This window comes from Mus caroli, chromosome 4 (assembly GCF_900094665.2).
Source record: "Mus caroli chromosome 4, CAROLI_EIJ_v1.1, whole genome shotgun sequence".
NCBI lineage: Eukaryota > Metazoa > Chordata > Mammalia > Rodentia > Muridae > Mus > Mus caroli.
The window spans coordinates 26,835,575-26,857,453 of NC_034573.1; the positions used below are offsets into that span (position 1 = coordinate 26,835,575).

A 21,879-nucleotide genomic window follows, 5' to 3' on the forward strand; every position below is an offset into this window, starting at 1 on the left:
GGTTCCTATGCAATCTGTCCACTCTCCCAGGCAGTGCCTGTCCCTGCCACAGCGTTATTAACCATCTCAGCTGAGCAGCCTCAATCCCTGACCACCTGAACAATATCCCACGAGCCCAGCACCCCCAGTTTCTCCAGCCTAATTAAATCCAGAGGACTAGGAAAGACTACCCATCTGTCATTTTATAAGGTGTCTATCTCTTTCAGCCCAAATACGGGTCATAGCACATGTATTTAGGAATCGCACAGGTGGATCTTGGCACATTTGAAGCCAGCCTAGTTAGTCTACGTAATGGTTTCCAGGCAAGCAAACACTACACAGTAAGAGTCTGCCTCAAAACCCAATAAACAAATAAATATCAAGAAATTCACCCCCAAATAGGATATCCCTATGCATCATCATAAAGTGTCTGTCTTACATTATAGACATATTTCTAATTAACTTGGATTTAAAAGGGAAAGCATATGGTGATTCGTTTATGCACAGGAATTATTTTCTTGCCTGCCCCACCCCCTTTCATGTACTGAATTACGTCCAAAATCCAGAGTTTACCCAGAGTTTGTGACTGAACATTGGGAGGGTGTTTGGCAGTGTTATAAACTTCCTGGCAGCAGATGTCCTCAGTTCTGGGCTTATCCAATCCCAGCGTGTCTCCATCTAGAGGGACCGGTTACCTCCTTGCTTAGTTTACTCTTGCATTTCCTTTAGGCTCCCTTCCTGATTAGGGAAGGACAGAGATTAGCAAGAAATCCTTATTCATTGTAGTTGCTATAGCAATTGCCACACAAGAGGAAGGCACCGTCTTTGAGGAGCTGTGATGCATTTAGTTGCAGACGCAAGACATCTAATGAATTTGGTGTTGAGTGGCCGTCAGAGCCAAGGATGCAGTGGTTGAGGTCCTGAGGAGCAAATCTGCTGTGTGGGCAGTACAGAGAGGGCTGCATGGTTTCCTAGGACGGGCAGAACTGTCCTCCTGCGGGAAATGCAGCCCGACCTCTGTGGAAGGCTGCTGGGCAGAGTGGGAAGGGTATCAGGTGGAGTGCATAGTGGAGGTTCGTGAGCACACAGTTGTTGGCTCTGTAAAGCCATTGTGGTGGCTCAGTGGTTGCGTCCCTGAGAGACTGATGAGAGGGAGCAGAGACTTCCCACCAGCCTGAATCCGTGATATGATATAAGCAAGGGCGGCACGTAGGAGAAATGGTGGCTGTGCGGGTTGAGCTGGAGATGGTCATTGGGCATGTGTTCCTGGGGGTGATCTGTGGCAATTTGGTGAAAACAGAGCGTGAAGGTTGCTGGCTTTAAGACACAGAGAACCAGAGAGAGAGAGAAGTTAGGAAGACCTCCAAGGGCACCCCAAATGGGTACTTGAGGAAAGGGGCAAGTATGGCTGATATGTAAACACACTTAATCTAATACTTCTGTCAGATTGGAAAACTCTGTTCAGGGGCCCTAGACAAGTCTATAGCATGCTGCCTTAGTTGGGGAAATGGATGAAAAGTGGGTCCAGCTGATGTACATAACGCCACACATACCAGTCTCTTGCTGGCCGTACGCGAAGCAAGGCTACCCAGAAGAGAAGCATGGTTCTTTTCGTTGACTAGGTAATATGTCTGAGACTTAGGTAATTTCTCTTACCACCCGCACCTTCTGTGCATTCATTCTTTCTGCTGCCGGATTCCCACTGCTGTGTGTCTCCCTTTACTTTGCATTAGCTAGTGCTGTCGTCCAAACAAAACAAGCCTGGATATGGTTGTGCACAGCATGGGCAAGGGCAGTGTCCTCTTAGCATGACCGCATTGGCGGGAGGGAGGAAGCTGTCTTTCCATGCTGGGTGGAGAGCAATCACTTTGCTTGGCCGGCATAGCAGTGATGAGCTTGAGGTTTTAAGTTACGTGCCTAAGCAGCTGGCTCTTGTGCGTGTGCCCTTGACATTCCCATTGACCTCTTCCTGGAAGTCCCTTGCCTCTGCAGAGGAGCCAGTGCCACAAATGCTGTTTTCCAGTCACACTGGATATGACTGGAAACTTTATAAACTTTAGTTTACCTTTCAGAATGGCCATAAATTTGAAAGGTAGGCTCATATGTAAGAAAAAAAAGAACTAAATTCCACATAAAAAATGGGGCAGGTTTAAAGCCACATTCTGTTCTCCAGGAGCTCACGGCCAATGCAGAAGTGGTTGCTGAGGCTCAGGCAGGCCTGGGGGCACAGGCAGAAGAGCTCCTCCTGTACCTGTGGACCGTGGCTAAAAGGGGTGTGTCTGGGAAGGAGGAGAGGCCAGTGAAATGCCTGGTCAGTGTCCCCTGGGATGGCCTCTCACTCCACTCTACTGGCAGTCATGATCAACCGGAGAAAGTTCTTGCACTAGTGAGAGGCGCAGGGACTAGCGGTTTCTGACCGGGAAGCACACTCGCTGTGTTTAATAAAAGTCTTAGTTTCCGAGGCCTTTGGACTCCTTCCTGGAGAGGATGCTGCATAGTGGGAGCTGTTGAAGTTCAGATCCTCCATAGTACAGCCAGCAGCTGAGTCTTGCCAAGGGCCCGGCTGTACAGCAGCTTCCTGGTTAGACCAAAGTTGCCATCCCCCTGCCGCTTTCTTTTACTCTAATTATCTTCAGTAGCTTGAGTTGGTTAAATCACACTACATTCTTTCTGATTTTATTTTTACTGTAAATTATTTCCGAGCAAGCAAAGCCCGTCTCCCCAGACTCCCTGAAGCCATTGTCAGGAGTGGATTGCTGTTTCTGAAAGGAAGAGGGAAGTGAATTGTATGTGGGGAGGGGTGGGGTGGGGGCTGTTGTGGTGGCCCTGTGTCTGCTGAGGAGGTTTAACATCGAGCCCTATCCCTCTCTCCCACCTGCTGCCTGAGGCTTGCCCAGGGGAGAAGAGCTGTTGAAGGGAAAATGGCTTCCCTGACCTCCAAAGGAGGCTGAGGTGAACGAACTTTAGTCTTTTCCACCTCAGAAGTGAGGGCCACATCCTTCTGATGCCCAAAGCCACAAACCCCAGAGCCAGAAGCAGCCACTTACAGGATGGTATTTGCAAGTCAGACATGGCTCCTGCTCTCTCTTTGGAGCAATTCGGGTGGGTCTGGGCTGGAAAAGAGGGAAAGTGTGTTGCTTTTTTTAATCCAACAACTTATAACTGTGTCAACACATAAGACGGTCTGTCAAAGCTTTCCTCTGGTGTTGCTGCTGTGAATTAATTTTGAGAGTCACTTGTGAGCAGTAAACACTTTTGCAGCATGAACAACTCTGTACAGTAGGAGTTGTCAACAGCTTGCTGTCCCCCACCCCCACCCCCGTGAGCGGGGAGTGAAGCAGAGCAGCGGGCGCACACACACACACACACACACACACACACACAGGAAGCTGGCTGAAATACAAGGAACAGAAAGTCACCGCCACTCCCGTTGCTTATCTTTCGGCGGTTTCCTTTCTTCTCTTGACCACAAGAAACCGGAGGATTTGGAATGTGTGCAGCTGAGTCGGCCTGTGCCTCTGGGCATTTGGACACTTCTTGCTGTTTTAGAATTGGCTCTAGAATTTGTGGGCCACCTTGAGGATTTTTTTTTGGTCCCTAATTGATTAGAGAGCCACCACATGGAGCAAGATACAAAGACATATACTGTGTCCAATGCTGATTTGAAAAAGAGCCTATGGGTTTTTTACATTTTGTGGCTGTGGCATTGCGTATTCTGCTGAACTTCATCCACACGGTTAAAACAGTCTCTCACCTGACTTAACACCTGATGGAGCTCTGTGTGTACCTATAGGTAGCTCTGTGTTTCTGTTTGTTTAGGGCTCTCCATTTTCTCTCTACTCTGTCTGCCATCTAGATATTGGGGTGACTAGCCAAACCAGACCAGCACTTTCTCTCCAGCATGCTCTGTGACACATAGCAGCTCCCAGAGCATTCTATGACACGCCAGTGATGAGCATCCGTGACTCTGACCCTCATTTTGAGATCTGCCCGTTCCTTTCACATCTACAAAAAAAAACCAAAAAACAAACAAACAAACAAAAAACCAACAAAAAAAAAAACCCTTAAATATACCATCCTCCATCTAGAAGCTACGGTAGGTGTGTTAGTCTAGCTGCAGAGGCGTGGGTTTCCTGTGTTTATGTTAAACCTGCTGGATACAGTCACCCTCCTGTTTTGTTCCTAAAGTCCCTTTCTTCGTGTTTTACATTTCCTCAATTGCCTGACATGCATTATAGACATGTTAAACCTGTTTGTAGCTCACAGACCACACAGCAGAGGCTAGAGGCTGCCTCCTCACCTGATACAGTGCTTTCACTGGGCACACATCATGCTCCAGAAACAGGAGTGACCTATAGGTCCAGAGAAGACACAGGGGGTAAATGAATTGGGTCTTCTTCGGCATCATTTATTTCCAGGAGCCCTCAGGGAAGACCCCAAACACTCACTGGTGGCATGGGGCATATGCGCCAGATATGATCTTGTGACTCTGGGACATGACAGGATTGGGCTCTCTGAGGGCAGTAAGGACTGAGTGCATCCCGAGGCGGGGGCAGGGACTGGCTGCACAGGCTCCTGCTCTCAAGCCAGCACACAACATCTTGCTCTTACTTTGTCAAACGATGTTGGCAGGGATCCAGTTTGCTACGCAGTGGAAGAGTAGACCTTTCCTCTTTCCTAAGAGATGGGCACGTGGAGAGAGGGACGGTCTTCAGAGGGAAATGTCCCATCCTCCTCTGAGTCTGGGCTGTGCTTGGTTCACTCCATTCCTGACTATAGAAGAGAGAAAGAGGTGTTAGAGCCCTCAACGAGTTAAGTGAGAGTGTTTTCAAGTAAGAATCATCATGAAATGTATGGAACATAAAAGGCAAATGCAAAATACTTAAATGACAGGTGGCATCATCTGAAAAGGACGTGGGGGCTGATCCCAGCGCCGCGATCGCACACAGCTGCATTAATTTGCCTAATCACTGGATTGCTGTACCCAGTGTCTATAAATAAACACACAAACTAATCTTTTGATTATCCTCCTTTTGGGGGGGAACATTTAATTTCCTTGCTTCCCCTCCCCCACCCCATCTTCATGTCTTTTCATTGTGATTAAACTGAATTTCTAAATCTCGAGTTAATACAGCTTCTCCTATAGCTATTAACATTACACAGGCGACAAGCAAAAAAAAAAAAAATCACAGTTCACAGAGAAACACAGGTGGCCACTAGCTGTATAAAGGGGGTATTCAGCTCTGTGATCGTTGATAGGGAATTTGAGGTGGAAAAAATCAATTAGTTGTTATTTTCCAGTATCACATAATCACACAGATTAAAATTATTGGGAAAGCTTTAGCAACTGCAAAAGTGTGAAAAACCCCCGTGCAAAATGAGATATGTGTGCAGGGCCTGGCTTCTCAATCCCCCAAATGCTGGTGTCTGTACTCACCACCAAGGACAGATGCTTAAAGGCAGCTTACAAAGTGCTTGCAGCTGTAGAGACAGCTACTCCTCAAGTGCTCAGGCACAGTGCAGGGCAGGAGGACCTGAGGTCCAGGCTTTGCTTTTGCCAGGCTCCCTGATGTTCATACTGCTGGTCCCCAAATCACATTTGACGCCTGGGATTAAACTGTGTTCCTGTGTGTAGACAGTTGCTTAGGAATCTTGCTCCCCCAAGATTGTCAGTCTTGGTAATTTTTCATCTTTTCCTTTCTACAGTATTTAATATTGTTGGCTTTCTTTGCGGGGAGGGCCAGGCAGCGAGGGAGGCAGGGCAGGCATCTCAACGGTGTGGTCCAGTTTTGGCCTTGATGATGTTCTCTTCACCTCCTCCCCCACTTCCCCTCCTCTTCTTCACCCTCCGGGCTGAAAATGCAGGCCTAAAGGTTATTTGAGGAGGAAGAATAATTCAGTATTATGGAAGTGCTATAATGAAATCCATTGCTTTGCTTGATAACTCAATCTAAGCAAACAATCAAAAATGTAAACAAAACACACTTCAGAAGTTGACCTCAGATATAATTCTTCTTGAAATTGTTTTTATTAATTCATCGAGAGTTTGAAACATTTCTGATTAGATTCTTCCCTACCCCAATGCTACCCAGATCCTCCCTTCCCTCTGTAACCCCACTTTGTTCTCATTTTCTCTCTGTCTCTCTCCTCCTTGCTCTGTCTCCCTGCTCCCCCTACTCCAAACCCATGGAGTCCAACCTGTGTTGACTAAACACTAAGCGATCATTTCTATGGTTCATTTCCAGGCCTACTTGAACACTTTCATGGAGGGCAGAGCACCTAGACCTGTCATTTTTAAGGATGGCAGATCATCAGAATTACACAAGTTCTATAGACTAGCCTCAAACATTCTGATTGGACCATCCTTACATGAAGACGTGAGTTTTTCCAAAAGTCTCCGTGGGTGATTCTAACACACACGGACCCAGTCCTCAGATTCCTCGCCCGGCAGCTTTGAGACAGGCATGACATTAGAGGCTCCCATCCTTGGCCTTGCTCACTCTCCCATCACCGTCCTCTAGAGGAAGGGGTGGGTGCTGGATTTCTGACCTATCTCCAGATAATCTGTCCAGTTATCCTGCAGCTTTTTCCTGGAGCTGTTGGAACAAATCATGAACTTGGTGCCTTGAAACAGAAGAACTATGTCCACTTGGTTCTGAAGGCCAGAAGTCTCAAAGTAAGAAGTCAGCAGGATGCGTTCTCCTGAGACCTCAGAGAGACCCATTCCTCATCTCTCGCAGCTTTTGCTACAAGTGTTTATTGAGTATTTATATGAGTAGGCCATGGCCGCCTGATTCGCATAGCTGACTCCATCTTCTCAGGACCTTGGCATCTAAGGACATTTGTAATTGGATTTAGGCCACACAGATGAAACAGGACAACTTACTCTTGAGACCAACAATTACATCTTCAGCCACCCCTGTTTCCAGATAAGGTCATAATTACATGTTCCGGAAGTTAAGACACTGACACGTATTCTTGGGGTAGAGGGGTCATAGCACAGTTCAGCTCCCTTCGTCTTCCTTGCATCATCCATGTGCAGTACAAGCTATGATTTGTTTCTCACACTTGGTCTTTACAGTTGAGGATGAGGTTTCTCAAAAATGCTTTGCCAGTGTCTGGTCATGCACAACCTTGGGCATCCCCAGGGAAGTGTTGTGAGTCACAGCCCCACAAAAATAATGCAGTGGGCCGTGGTATGCTTGGCCAAGACTTGAGTCATTTACCAAAATAGACAAGAGGAGAACTAGATTAGTAAAAGGAAACCCTGCTCATACATGACAGGTGTCTGCCATTGACCCATAATCAGCCTTTCAATTGGCGTGGCTAGCCTTTGCTACCTGGAAGGTCTAAACTAAACTCCAGCCAAACTGATCTTACTAATATGCAGGTAGCCTCATGCCAAAAGTCCAAAAAGCCAACGATTAAGACATATGTGAATGGAAATATTTGACCTCTTCTCTCCTTAAAATACATAAACCCTACTTAATTCAGGATATGTGAAACTTATGTGTGTGTGTATGTATGTGTGTGTGTGTGTAGTGTGTGTATACTTTTAATTAAAAATATTTAATGAAATAAGAAATTAATGACCATGGAGAATAATTTTTTAAATTAAAAATTAGAAACAACAAAGAGAAGAATTTCTAGTTTGCTTATATTTCCAGTGTTCGTGGTTGACTTTGAAGATAGAACCTTCATAAGCTGACCTGACTGCGGCTCAGTTGTTTTCTTGGTAGTGGGAAGATATCTTTTAAAATATGCATGTTACATGGACAAAATAATGTGTTTCTCTGAAAGTTATGAGTAAAGAGTTATCTGACGGCCCTTGGGTGGGTCCCAGTCTCATCTTGGACCTGGGGTCTGCTGGTTTGGATGCCTGGGTCCTGTCACACACGTTAGTAGAGATTTCTAATTTCAGTCTTTTAAATGGAAGACTTTTTAAAACCTTGCAGCATAATCTGACTACAAAATCAGTTTTTAATGATTTTTTTTAATCTCTCACTGTTGCATCATTTCCAACTCAATAGCAGGTTTCTTTCAATGACTTATGTCATTCATATCTTTTATCATAGTAAATTTTCATTAAAATTACTTTCATGCTCAAATTGCCCTGGCTCAAATATTTCATCAGATTCTATAATTGTTATAACAAGTAATGCTGGCATTTTTAAGTGTGCGGCTCTCCCACAGGCAGTGGTTGTGCCCCAGGACCAGCCTGAGAGCATCCACTGGACAAAGGTTTTGTAAGTGTGCTCTATGGTGGGATGCAGAACGCTGAGATGTCCTGGAGAAGCTTGACATAGGTGTATCGGTTAAGAGACTTTCTACTCTAAGAAGCTCACAGGTAAAATCCTATCTTAAAGATGAATAGTCACCACGTGGAAGAAGGGTTCTGCCAAACACAGGAGCCTGCTTTAGGACAGATCTGCAGCAAGGCTCCACTGAGTCAAGGATGCTATAAGCCAATATTAAGCACCTTCAGAAGAGCCCATGAATGTGAATCATAAAGTTTGTGTTTGGTATTTTGTTTTGTTGGGGATAGTAGTTAATAGTATGATAGCTTTGGCTTTTTCAGACATCCGTATTGTTTTTGTACACACATCCCTCTTCTGAACTTACTTCTCCCATCCCCCTTTCCCCTTTCCCTTAACAGATCACGTGTCCTGCTGTTCCCCTTTCCCTCCCCCCACCTTCTCCTGTATTTATGTTCTTCCCCTTCCTAAAGACAGTGCCATCGCAGCCCCCACTTCCGTCTGTACAGCAGAGCACTGGATGCACACAGAGTCTGAGTCTGGTCCTTACTGGAATCAAGGCAAACATTTCTATTCCTGTTCTGAGGATAACAAAACAGACCCAAAGACTCTCTGCTCCATGAAAATGTAGACCATTGTGGCCTTAGTATTATGGCTTTCATTTTAAATCCATTACTATCTTCTTGGTCCTCTCTCATTTTGAGGGTTCGTGGGAACACCCATCCTGGTCATTGATACCCTTAGTACCTGATGAACGAGGTGAAGGAGTCAGTGGGGCAGGGCATACAGCTAACAGAAGTGTGACTATGCCAGACTCGGTCTGTGTTCCTGTCACATTAGAATCCCCTGGCATCTGTGCCTTCAGTGTCTCCAGGCCTGAGAAAACTCACTTACCTAGTCCCAGACAGATTACAGTAAATACCACAAAGGAAGATGAGCATCTCTCTGATTCTGACACATTCACTCTTTGATGGGCACAGCATAGCTTTTCTCATACACAAGGGTACAAGTTTTAAACTTGGGCTTCAAAATCATCTGGATAGGCCCCAGTCAGTAGTTGGGTGTTTTTCAAAGTAAGTGAATATTATATTCTAAGAGATTGTTTATCCTAGTTAATTAAGCACTGAAGATATTTATTTCACTTAAAAATATTTTCAAAGAACCATCAGTAAATATCAATTCCATCTTTGCATCAACTTTTGCAGTTATTGGATAATTCTGAATGTTTTCAAGAAACAACTAGCCATTGTGTGTGTGTGTGTGTGTGTGTGTGTGTGTGTGTGTACATGCACTGGTATATACATTTAGATAGTAGTCTCTGTAGCCAATCTCTATTCTAACATATTCAAACTTGAGGGTCTTTGGTAAACTGGCATCACATATCGATTGGAAAGTTGAACTGTTAACCATTCCCCTATAATGTGTGTGGTAGCTTAAATAATGAGATGATGGACATTATTGTTTAAATTGGATTGGAGAATTTATGAATCATTCTCATTGTTGGGTCTCATTAAATCTCTCTATCTTGGTTGCTGCTGATTGAACCTAACCTAATTAGGGAAAGGCAGTCAGGACAGGATCCCCTGGAGGCCAGAGAATCATGATGCGATCATCACTTAACAGCCAAGTGTGCCCGGCTGGCAGAAACACAAACATTCCCCCAGCGTGAGGAATGTTTGTCCCCTTGAGAGTGCTGCAGCAAACCTTCCATTCAGATGAGGGTAGGGTGAGAAGGAAACCCCGAGTGAATGTGTGTGTTGACATGAGCTGCCATTTCAAGGACCCCAGAGCCTTAAATCCCTTGAGAAAGCTTTCCCCCTGGAGTGAGATTCAGAGGCTGGGCAAAGCCTTCCTCTGGTCTGAGTATGAATTTGACGATGTGTATGGAGTATGTTCATTACAGCTGTCTCCTCTTGGATGTTTGGGGCCTGAAGACTGCTCCCCTGTGGAGTGTCTGTCCTCCTACCAAGATTAGCTAAGCTTGTCTCCCTGACCCAGCTATAAGTAACAAGCCTGCCTCCTCACCTGTCTGTATGGAATAACCCCACCTCCTTGTCCAGCTGTATGTAGTAACCCCTGCCGCTCAGTTCACCACTGAAGAAGAAACATGCTGAGCCTCCTTCTGGGATGCTGAGGTTTCTCTAGCAGAGAGCTCAGTCCACTGAGTCTCAGCAGTACCTGTGTGCCGGTCTTTTTACTCTGTCAGCACCCCAGGCAGGTCCGTTCCTGAAACCATGCTGGATGTGCCTGGTGAGGCTCTTACATTGTAGTTAAATCATATTACATGTTTATATGATATATTTGAGACATTTGCTACATGTCTGAGCCTAGACTCATATATATGACTCATAATATATACATACTGTGTATATATTATTTCCTTTCATCACCTTTTGTGATACCCTAGAGGCTGCAGAGGGCTGAACCTAAAAACAAGCTTAGCTTAGGCTCCAGCGCTCACACTGTTTCCTGTGCTCTACAGCCCCTGGGAAAAGCACATTGTGCCTTCATTCTGCCTTAGAGCCTCATCATGTCGGCTTTGCACCAGCTTTTCTTAAGAGCCTCTTGGTCTTTCTATAACAAGGCTTTTTCATTCATCAACTACACAGCTCTGAATTAGTGATAACACATGAACATTGAAAGGTTAATGGTTGCTCTTGTGCGTTTGTCGGTGAAATGCCATAATGGACAATAGATACATATGGACTGAATGAAGTTTGTGATCAAAATTCTCATCTGTGAGGCTAGATCATCAAAGAAATAAATTCCCCCAATGAGCCCCATGACACATTGGAGGCAGGAACAGGGATTCCTGAAAAGCTGTTTTAATCACAGAGGTTGATTTTTTTTTCAAGTATTCATCCTAGTTCTTAAAGGACTTGTTTGCTCATGGAATGTCATGATTGTTGTATCGCTGTGTTATCCATCCACAGCCATGTGAGCCGGCTGCCCCATCCCTCAGAACTCCCTGGTATCCCTTGCCGACACTCCTGGGGAATGTTCATGGGAAGTGGCTTGCTTGGCTTTGCAGTTTATGGGCCCACATTGAACTGCTTTAGGAATTTTAACTTTTAGCAACTTCACACAATTTTGGATTGTGAACTGTACTTAAACATGGCTACCAAAAGAAATGAAGTCATGGTGAACCCTAAAAGAACACAGATAGCAATTAATAAACAAAATGCTGCAAAAAAACATCAATGAACAAAAAAATACGTGAAGCTGGGAAAACTTACAATAAAACATAAAATGTATTCTTGCTTCCCTTTGGGAGAAATGGAGAGCTATATCTGGATACAACATGCAAATAAAGCTGAGGAAGCCAACATCAGAATGGCAGACATCAGCTCTGCTCTTCTGCCTGAAGTGGGGCCTGAACGGGGAGACAGAAAGGCAGTGAGTGGATCTCAAGGAGTGTCCAGTGCTTTCTAAGAACTGGGTCACTGCGGCTGGAAGACCAGGGGCAGGCTGCAGACAGAATAGAGTTCCAGTCGATTGCCAAGGGCCTTGGAAGCCAAATTTGACTGCCAGGAAGCATGTGGTCAGTTGCTCAGTGTAAAGGTCGCCCACATGATTGAAGATTTCCTGGAGAAGAAAACCTAGTGACAGGGAGAGAGTTTGGGGACAGGCTGTGAGATCATGGACCCTCATTCAGTTGGCAAGCATACATAGAGTGATGTCATTTACAGCTTGCTTGCGAAGGCAGAGCATGTGCTAGCAGAGAATGTTGCAAGCAGTGGCATGCCATTTCTCTTACCTACATGCACAGTTGCTGAGGATTCAGCCATGGATAGAAAACATTGGGAAATAGTGTTGTGTATACCGAACAGTGTATAGGTTTGGGGGGTCCCGTTCCTTAAATAACAAAGCAAGACAGCTATATTTATAGGACATGAAGCATAATGAGTAAGACCATCTGGAAAATACATAAAGTAAACTTGACCATGTATGAAAGCCATTTTATTTTAAAGACTTGAGCATCTATAGCTTTTGATGTCGAGGGAGAAGTCCAGGGAACGAATTCAGCATCCTAGCATCCATGTGCGGCTAATCCATTCAGCAAATACTAATTACCTGCTGTATTCCAAGTTGACTTCTAGATTGTGGAGATTCACATTCTGTCTCAAGAGAAAATGACTACAAATCAGAAACCAAATTAGCACATGGTATACTTGGATGCTTTGAGAGTAACAGAAGAGAGCTATGTGACCAAGAAGGGGGTAGTGTTTTGGAAGGTGTGTAAAGGGAGGTCAGCAATGACTGACATGGAGTTCAGCTCAAGTGAGAGGGATGTTAACGTGCTAAGATCTAAGGGGAAAGCTTCCACAGTGAGCCAGAGCAATAGTTCATCCCCATAATCCTAGTTCTCAGGAGGCTGAGGGAGAAAGATTGTGAGTATGGGGCCAACCTGGGTTAAAAAGGGAAATAACAAAACAGGAAAGAAGGAAAATGAAAAGATGAGAGGGAAGAGAACTAAGCAAAAGGAGCTGGAACACATAGGCCAGTGTTTAAGGAACACCCGTAAGAGGTGACTGTAGGACGGGGGTTCTCACCCTTTCTAATGCTGCAGCCCTTTAATACAGTTCTCCATGCCGTGGGGACCCCCAAACATACAATCCCGTTAGTTGCTGCTTCATAGCCATAACTTTGCTACTGTTACGAGTTATCATCTGATGTGCAGGATACCTGATCCGCAACCCCTGTGAAAGGGTCATTGCACTCAAAGGGGTCAACACTTACAGAGTGAGAGTTTTCCTCCACTGTTGTAGGAGGAAAAGAGAAGAAATGGTACAGTACACGTGAAGAGGGACCAGATCGGAGCCTATGCCCACATGAAGACCTGGGGTACTTTGGGCAGTGGGGCTTTAGTAAGGGTTTTGAGTCAGAGAACAATATGAGCTGAAGTGCATGTTAAAGATGACTGTACTGTTCAGTGAGAAGGGCTTTTTTACAGAGGCAAAGCAAAAGCAAGTGACTGTGGGAGACAAATGGTGGTGGGCAGGATGGATGTTGGAGTGACGCCCATAATTCCCATAGTGTGGTTTGTGGCTTCCTTGTATCCCCAGACCTTTCAAGGAAGAATACAAAACCAGACTACTTTGCTAGCTAGACCAGATGTGGTTTGCCTTCTCCACACTATTGCCACGTGTACTTCTATGTGCATGCTGTGGTGAAGGAAGCAGGCTGGTGTCTCAGCAGCAGTCAGGCAGTGGCACCTGGCTGTGATGGTCACCACCACACGCTGACAGTGCAGCAGGTACCAGTATCACTTCAGAACGCCTCTTATCAAGCAACAACAATTGTATTATTTTGGTTAAATTTCCACCCTTGGACTGATGTCTTTTTATATTCAGTGAGACCAAATGGAAAGTACCCATGAAGTTCCTCTGCCACATCCAGGAGATGTTCACTGTCTCGAGGGTGTAGCATCCACATGTAGTTGTTATCAGCATCACTGGCAGACAGGCTGCCTTTGCATGGAGCAGCTTGGCTTCTGAGAAAGAACAAACATTAGTAGACAAATGCTGCTCATGTAGATTTAGGTACTGGCTTGACAGACACTCATTAATGAGTTTACAGAATGAATGAATTTTGATACTCGAAGGAAAACAACTTACAGAATGTGCTGGCAATGGTAGGACTCAAGATTAAAACAAAAACTGAGATTTTTGGAAAACATGTCACTGCCACAGCGAATTTGACAGTTTCCTAATTTATGAAGTCAACTTTCTGACAGAATTTGCCGGTGATGTTAATTAGTGCAGGTCCTCTAAGGTTGATGATGTGACATGTAATCATTTGGCAGCTAACCAAATGACCAGTGTTGTATATGGTACAGAGGTAAGCTGTCTACTCCATATGCAAAACAGACAAATAGGGCTGCATTCTGATAGAAGCAAAACTGCAGGATTTCTTGCTCCACCTTCTAAAATCATCACCTGGTGCGTTCTAGAATAGAATCAGAGATATATTGAAGAATGATCTAAGCATGTCAAATTTCTCCCATCTGAACTATTAGTTGTCAAAGGTGACTAAAATGTTTTACCTATTTCTAGCTGTGAAAAGCTAGATGTTCTTCATATCCTTGAATCAAATCATTGTATGACCACAGTCTGCAGTAGCAGTTGGAAGAGTCTAGCAATTCTCTATCAAGACAGGCAGCAAAGAGGTTTCCAGAAACACAGATCAGAGTCACTTGACTCGACTAGTTGGAAGATAAAGTTTATTTCTCATAAAATGTTGTTTGCCTAGAATAATTTGTTCCAAATGCAATGGATCATTTCTGTTTTAATTTTTAATGTGGGTACCTACTGATGTACATGACTCACATTGCTGAGAGAGCTGTCTTGTGCTTTCATTGATATTCAAAAACGTGTATGTTTTATTGGGCAGATGTGTTTTGGAAATGTTTAATTCAGAAAGGGTTCAGCTTGGGATGTGTTATGGGGGTGGAGCTGGTGACACCATATTACCACCCTGTTTGATCTTCACGTCTTTGGAGACGTTGACATAAAGTAGGTTTCCTGATGACAAGAAACCTGCTTAAACAGGTTATGGAGGGAAAAGGCAGCAAGTGTATACAAGTCTGTTGAGGATTTTCCATCAGAGAAGGAGTGGGGAGCAGTGAGCATCTGGAGGGAGCTAAGAGGGGTTTTAGGTTGAAAGGTGTCAAACAGTCGCGTGTGCTGATGGAAATGGTGAGAGGGAGAGAGACAGGAAGAGAGGGAAAGGGAGAAGGAGGAAGGGGGAAGGGAGGGAGAGAGAGAGAGAGAGAGAGAGAGAGAGAGAGAGAGAGAGAGGTAAATTTAGTAAGAGATGGCTTACATGAGGGAGAAGGGGTAAGATGTAGAGCTTTAAGAACGGTGGTTAATTCTGGAGAGACATTGGAGTAGGGGCATCAGCGAGGCCCAAGCGAGGGACAGATCATTCCTGTACCCTCAGGAAAGAGAGCCAGCAACAACTGAAGGATCACAGAAGGCTTTTAACTCATTTTCTTTTAATAACACAGTTGGCAGACAGAGTTTTGTTTTAGCTCAAAGTTCGGGTTCAAGGCCACGGGGCAACATCTTCATGATGATACATAATGTCATTTGTCAGGGGTGAATGTGAAGAATTCAGCCAACTGGCTATGCCAAGATTAACTTATAAGTCCATTCATCTCACAAGAGGCTTCACACATTCATGAGGACAGGATCTGATGACCAAAGATCCTTTCTGATCACACACACACACACACACACACACACACACACACACACCTCTTCATGTTGTATGTAGGGATTATTCGAGTCTGAGTTTCAGGAGAACAAGCCAGTGGCTAAACTCTGGATTTGTTTGTTGTTTCTTTCCCTTGCTTGGGTCTGGTGAGATGGATGATGTCTGGTCCTGCACTCACTTAGCCCCCTTCCTCTGAGCAGTGCAAGAGAGCCCGCTGATAACCAGTTGGCGCCTTGGCCTCCTCTCTCTGATACTGTCAGCCTGCTTCCCAATAGTGTGAATGGAAAAGGAAGTTTATGAACAAAAGGGCCTTGGGATTCTTTGGGTGTTTTTCCTTTCAGCAAAGGTCTCTGGTCTTCCCAACCTCCCTTAAATGTTTATTAGCAGATATTGCTCTGGAGTTTGAGTATCTAAAATTTCCACAAGTGGCTCTAGGGACTAGCAGCTTATATGACTTATATTTCATTCCAAGGAAATACTGTTCATCTGAAATATTATATTCAGTGATAGCAGTATCAACCATTCTCTTCTGTGCTGGCTAGTTTTATGTCAGCTTGACACAAGTTCAAGTCATCAAAGAGGATGGAACCTCAATTGAGAAAAATACTTCTGTAATATCTGGCTATAAGCAGACAAACCTGTAGGGCATTTTCTTAATTATTGATTGATGGGGGAGGGCCCAACCCATTGTTGAGTTGTGCTAGCCCTGAGCTGGTGGTCCCAGGTTTTATAAGAAAGAAGTCTGAGCAAGCCATGTGGAGCAAGCCCAGTCAGCAGCACTCCTCCATGGCCTCTGCATCAGCTCCTGCCTCCAGGCTCCTGCCTTGCTTGAGTTCCTGTCCTGACTTCCTTTAATGATGAACATTGATAAGCCATATAAACCCTTTCCTCCCCAAGTTGCTTTGGGTCATGATGTTTCATCACAGCAATAGTAACCCTAACTAAGACACCTTCTGTATCTCAGGTTAGTGACACATGACTAAGTCTGTGTCATCTCACGACATGTCCCAGGTGAGGGGGTGGTTTAAGAAAAAAGGAAGTGAATGTGTCTGGTTTCACTATGAGCAGGACGTGTGCGAGTCCTCGAGCCCTGTGGACAGAGCACTACGTAAGGCAGAGATCCGAAGTCCCTTCCCTCATTAAACATCCTTCAGGTTCAGGGAATTCTCAGTAAGGAAGAGAGATAAAAACTGTAAATATTTATCCAGAGATTCCTCTTAGAAAGTGCCAAGCAGATTCCACACAGTGTATACACCGAGCCATCTCCGTCCTAAAGGGTATTGTTTCCTGAATTCATTTTTACCCCGACTGCGCACTACTTTGTAAACCTGGTGTGGATTCATCGTAGAAAGAAAAGTCCTTTGAGTAAAATTCTCTTTCATGTGCTCCTTTTGCCAGTGAGTGGATAAACAGAGAAAGGAAAAACCCCAAGGGCTTAGACCTGAGCAAGTTGACATTTGGTAATAGAAATGTGTCAAGACCTCCTGTTGAACACTTCTTCCCAAATGAAAGGCACAGATAGAGTGTGGGGAATGGAATGTGAAAGGGCTCCAAGTGAAAGGGCTTCAGAGGGTCCGATGCACAAGCACAGTCTACATTAGTGTTGGGATGGAGTCACCTAGAACGCTGATGAGATCGTGGTTGGCATTTAAAGACGAAGGTTGTGGTAGAGCGTGCTGTCTCTGCCTCAGTGTTAGGATAAGTTTGTGTTTAAGGTTGCATTCTGCTGTATACATTGCTTATAGTGGAATACTAAATTGAAATGGTTTGTTTTTATTTTAAAGCTTAGACTTTTCCAAAGACAGTAGCTCAGGGCCATGAGAGCGCAAGGACCCCATGTGTCATGAGTGGCATTTGAAGGAACTCCCACAGGGGAGACTTAGAAAGATAGCATGTTGCCATGCTTGGTCACTTCTGAGTATGGAGCATGTAGGTATCCTTCTTGATGTCTTCCCTGGAGGAAAGACGGGTGGTTTTAGGCTAGCATGAGATAGATTTGCCTCTGAGAAAACTCTATAATGATATATGCAAGACGTTGTGTGTAAAGTCGTCCAAGATGAACATGGCCGTCTGGGAGGTATTACCATTCTGCTCATGGGGAATGTTCAGTCAGAGCCAACCATTTGCTGTTCAGTCCGTCATAGAGATCCTCCCAGGCAGCTCCCCAGATGCTGTCATTTTGGGGAGGATTTATTCTTGGAAGTGTAGCTTCTTTGTCATTGACTGCTGACTTGATTGAAGTGGTGAGGATAACTGAATGTGCCCTACCCAGGGGGCACCAGGTGCTCTGCCCCAGGGTATCCATACTGTGTTACTTTTGGTGCTGGGGATAAATTTATCCCCAGCTTTAGCTATGTGGTGAAACTTCACCTTCAAGCTAGAGCTTTCCTCATGCCCTATTTTTGTCTTAAGAAGAAAAGGATAATCCATTGAGCATAGGTGGGGGCCACAAGCCCCTGCTTCTGTCTTCTTTTCCCTTCTGAAATCTGTTCTTCCCATAGTGAACAGTGAGAGTAACAGAAAACATAGAGCTTGTTGCAGAGGAACTGTTGCTGTGATCCAAGGGACATCCTGAGGTAGGCAGGGCCTGATTACTTCAAAGCTTTGGATCCCAAATTTAGGACATAGGTCTTTTCAAAGCATAGTTTGATGACTAGCATTAGGAAAATTGCCCTTTCCTTGTCCTCTCTCCTTGTTCAGTGGTAGCTGTAGAGTGGCTACCCCCGTACATAGATAAAAGAATTGCCAAGCAGGAAGCAGCAAATGTTTGAAATGACTTTGGGAAACTCCACAGAGTGGGGGTGTCATGTGGGCTTTTAAGATGGATCTCTCATGCATCCACGTACAGCTACTTAATTGCTCCTTATGGTTCAGCCTTATCGTCTGTGTTCTGTCTCCGTGCCTACTTTACTGTTTGCTCTCCACTCATAGCTAGCTGTTCTTGGTTCGGTTCCCACTGGTCCTATCAGAGTGTTCAGGGAGCTGCTGCTGGACATGGAGGTAGAAACCACAAAGGGGAAGGCCCCAGTGGTTTTAAGATGAACCTTTGCTTGTGTTGCCCTGTTACATTTGTCTACCAGTACAACAAAACAGGTAAAGGTTTAACTAAGCCCTGTTCAGCGTAACATTCCCCATAAAGGAGGCCTTTCTGGGCAAACTCCTTTCTACTTCAGAGGGTCCAGGTCTACAGCCTGTGTATTGGTGTGTACCTGAGTCTGCTCCTGACCAGCCCTTGTGTACACAGCCTTGTACGTGCCTGCTTCTAACATTCATAAGGTCTCAGGCATGGACACAATTGATTGGACCCTGTGTCATATGATTAAATATTAAAATACTAGAAATAAATCTCACAAACGGATTATCTGAGATATGTTTGTGATCCTTCTGCCTTGGTGTGAGAGTTTTCAGAGGCCAGAAGAGAGGGTTTGAATTTAACAATAGTCAGGCATTTAGAGTTCTAACTAGAGACATGGTAGTGTGGGAACCAATATACAACAGCTCTTTCCTGCTTTTCCTCCTGTTCCCACACTGTGCTGTCCTGCATGTTGGGGAACTTCCAGGCCACACACACAATGTATCACTCAGGGCAGCTGCCCTGGCTGGTTGCTTGCCTTTCAGGTTGATATACCTATGAAAGAGGAAGGACGCAGAGGAATGGCATCCACAGAACTTTGAGTCTTTCTTGGGACCCGTTGGGAGGAAATTCTGAAGGTAGAGGGGATTGAAGACTTCATGGAGGACAAGGGTGAAGGGGCTTTCTGGTCTGGCTGAACTAGAGTGAGCCCCTCTTGCCTGGGTGGAAGGGCCTCACTGCCTGAAGACATTTATTTGAATCTCCTCTTCCTTCAGGACAATACTTTTGCCTTGGCTTGTGAGACAAGAATGAGTTACCCCATCCTGCCAGGCCACCAGGCCCTCGTATAGGTATCGCTACCATAGGTGCCACAGAAACAGATGCCGTTGATGTGTTTGGAAGTTTTCTTGCCCAGAACCCTCATATTGTCCTCTCCTTCAGGCTTTGCCCCATTCCCTGCTGCACAGGGCACCTAGCCCACATCTCTGATGCAGGGTGTGGACAAGGAACCTGATGGCTTCTGTGACTGCCACCCAGCTTCTCCTTTGTCTGCCCCAGAATAAGCAATCTCGGAACAGTGTGAGGAATTGTAACTTTTTTTTCTTTTTTGGAAATAATATCAGAGGACCTTTGAGACCTAAGAATTTTGTAGGTGCTGATGAAGGGTCAGTTTGTAATCCCCTCTTTGCTGCCTTCCCATTGACCAGGTCACTTAGCTCATCGGCCTGCTGCTATTTAGAAAAATGGAGAGTAATTAATACCTGCTTTGGTTAATAGCTACGTCATCTGAATATTTTCAGGTCAGAGTTTTAGATATAGACACGGAGAGCAACCACACTTTGCCGGCGAATGTCCTGCCTGTAGAAGTTTGTTTAACCCTCCAAGAGCTTTTAAAATAATATTACCAGGAAATGCGATTCAGATTTCCCCCAAGTTGACAGAAAAGCATAAAATCTGTTTCTAACAGATGTTCCCTCTGATCCCCAAATGTAAACATGTTTGCAAGACAGTAGCGAGACAACCCTGTTTACACAATGAAGTACTGAAAAAAAGCAAACAAGAAAAGCATCACCCCGAGCAGTCATTGTGATCAAAGAGCCGACGATTATTAGGGTGTAGAGGGAACTGATGACTCAAACTGGCACCACCGCGGTCTCCAGATTTCAGTTTCGTAACAGACTTTCTTTTCAGGAATATTCTTCATTTACACGCAAATCCGATTTTCTTTCTAAAATGTTTTTTTTTCGATTTTTGTCAAACCGAAATTCTAGGATCCCTTCAAACGATGACTCTGATACCCAGATTACACTCAGATGAGCATCCTCTGGACGCATCTCCGCGTGGAGCGCACACACAGGGCTCTACTCCTGGGATCTTGTGCCTGAGGGGAGGAGAGATGGTCTCCCAAGTGCAGCGAGTGGCTTGATCTGCTCCTACCCATCTCCAATTAGTCAGAGACAAAGCAGAAGCTCTCAGGCTGCCTGTGGTGGAAAATAACTCTCTGAATCAATCAAAGTGTGGTATTTTGATCCTTTCATATGCCTGGGTATTCTGGGCAGCTGCACTCTCAAGTCGGTGACTCACAGATGAGAGATGTAAAGCATCGCTGAATGATGGCTGGCTGAAGCAAAATGTGTCTGATAGGAAATAGTCACCATTTGCATCAAGCAGAGCAGTTTTTGTGAGAAAAACCGTGATTGCCCTTCAAAATAAGGCACCTTAGGACAGAGCCCAGGCTGCTGGGGAGGAGGGCAGCTCGGCAGAGATCGGTTAAGAGCACAGTTTCTCTTGGAAGGAAACAGAAGTTCTTTTACTTTGAGAATAGTAAGAAGTCCAGACTCGATGGTACCCTCACCTGTTTATGCCCATGTAAGTAGACAAGGGGGCTGTGACCTCAGCTCTCTTTATAACAGCATTCTGTGGAAGAGAAGTTTGTGTCTCACCATGGACTTGAGACTGCAGGGACTTACCCCTCTTAGTCATTCTGTAGGCTGTCAGTGGAGAGGCGTGTTGCATGCTCTATGCCCAGAGCAGGGGCACCACCCTGCGATGGGAGGGATTAGCAGTGTGAGCGCTGGGTGTGTAGAGTACAGTTGGATTATTGTGCTAAACTTTGCCTATGCTTTGGAATATTAAAAGTTACCTAAGACTCTAACCCATATTCAAAAATTGTACATGCAAAGAAGACCTATCTGAACTGATAACCAAGATCAGCAAGTTCATAGGGTTAGAAGACAACGTAAGCCAGAGGAGTGCTCAGAAGGTGAATATAACTGCTACCCAAGCCTAAAGACCTGAGTGCCATCCCCAGAACCCATGGTGGAAGGAAAGAACCAACTCCCACAAGTTGTCCTTAGGTCTCCACATGCATGTCTGCCCTTACAAACAGACACAAACATGCACATTCAACATGGAATAATTGAAAAGTTAACATACGAAAGTTAATTTCATTTCTGTATATTAACAATGAGACACAAGCCGGGCATGGTGGCGCTTGCCTTTAATCCCAGCGCTTGGGAGCTAGAGGCAGGAGGATTTCTGAGTTCGAGGCCAGCCTGGTCTACAGAGTGAGTTCCAGGACAGCCAGGGGTATACAGAGAAACCCTGTCTCAAAAAAACAAACAAACAAACCAAAAACAACAACAACAACAAAAAAAAACAATGAGACACTGAAAATGAAATGAGGAAAAATCTGTTTACAATAGCATAAAAATAATAAAATACTTAGGAACAAATTTAAGAAGTAAAACCAGGTATGGTAGAGATGCTTAATCCCAGCACTTGGGAGGCAGAGGCTGGTGGGCCTCAGAGGCTGGTGGGCCTCAGAGGCTGGTGGGCCTCAGAGGCTGGTGG

The 21,879-nt window shown here is 44.9% G+C and overlaps 1 protein-coding gene across 3 annotated transcripts in view; it reads left to right on the forward strand.

Annotated features, from left to right (window-relative positions):
• The window catches only part of Bach2 (BTB domain and CNC homolog 2), a 341,164-nt gene that overhangs the window by 146,287 nt on the left and 172,998 nt on the right, over positions 1-21,879 (forward strand). The window contains exon 3 of one of the 3 annotated variants that reach the window (XM_029476474.1): positions 20,298-20,895. The exons of the other annotated variants lie outside the window; for them this stretch is intronic. The gene's annotated coding sequence lies outside the window, so the exon portion shown is untranslated. The remainder of the gene's footprint in view (positions 1-20,297; positions 20,896-21,879) is intronic. 3 annotated transcript variants of the gene reach the window in all.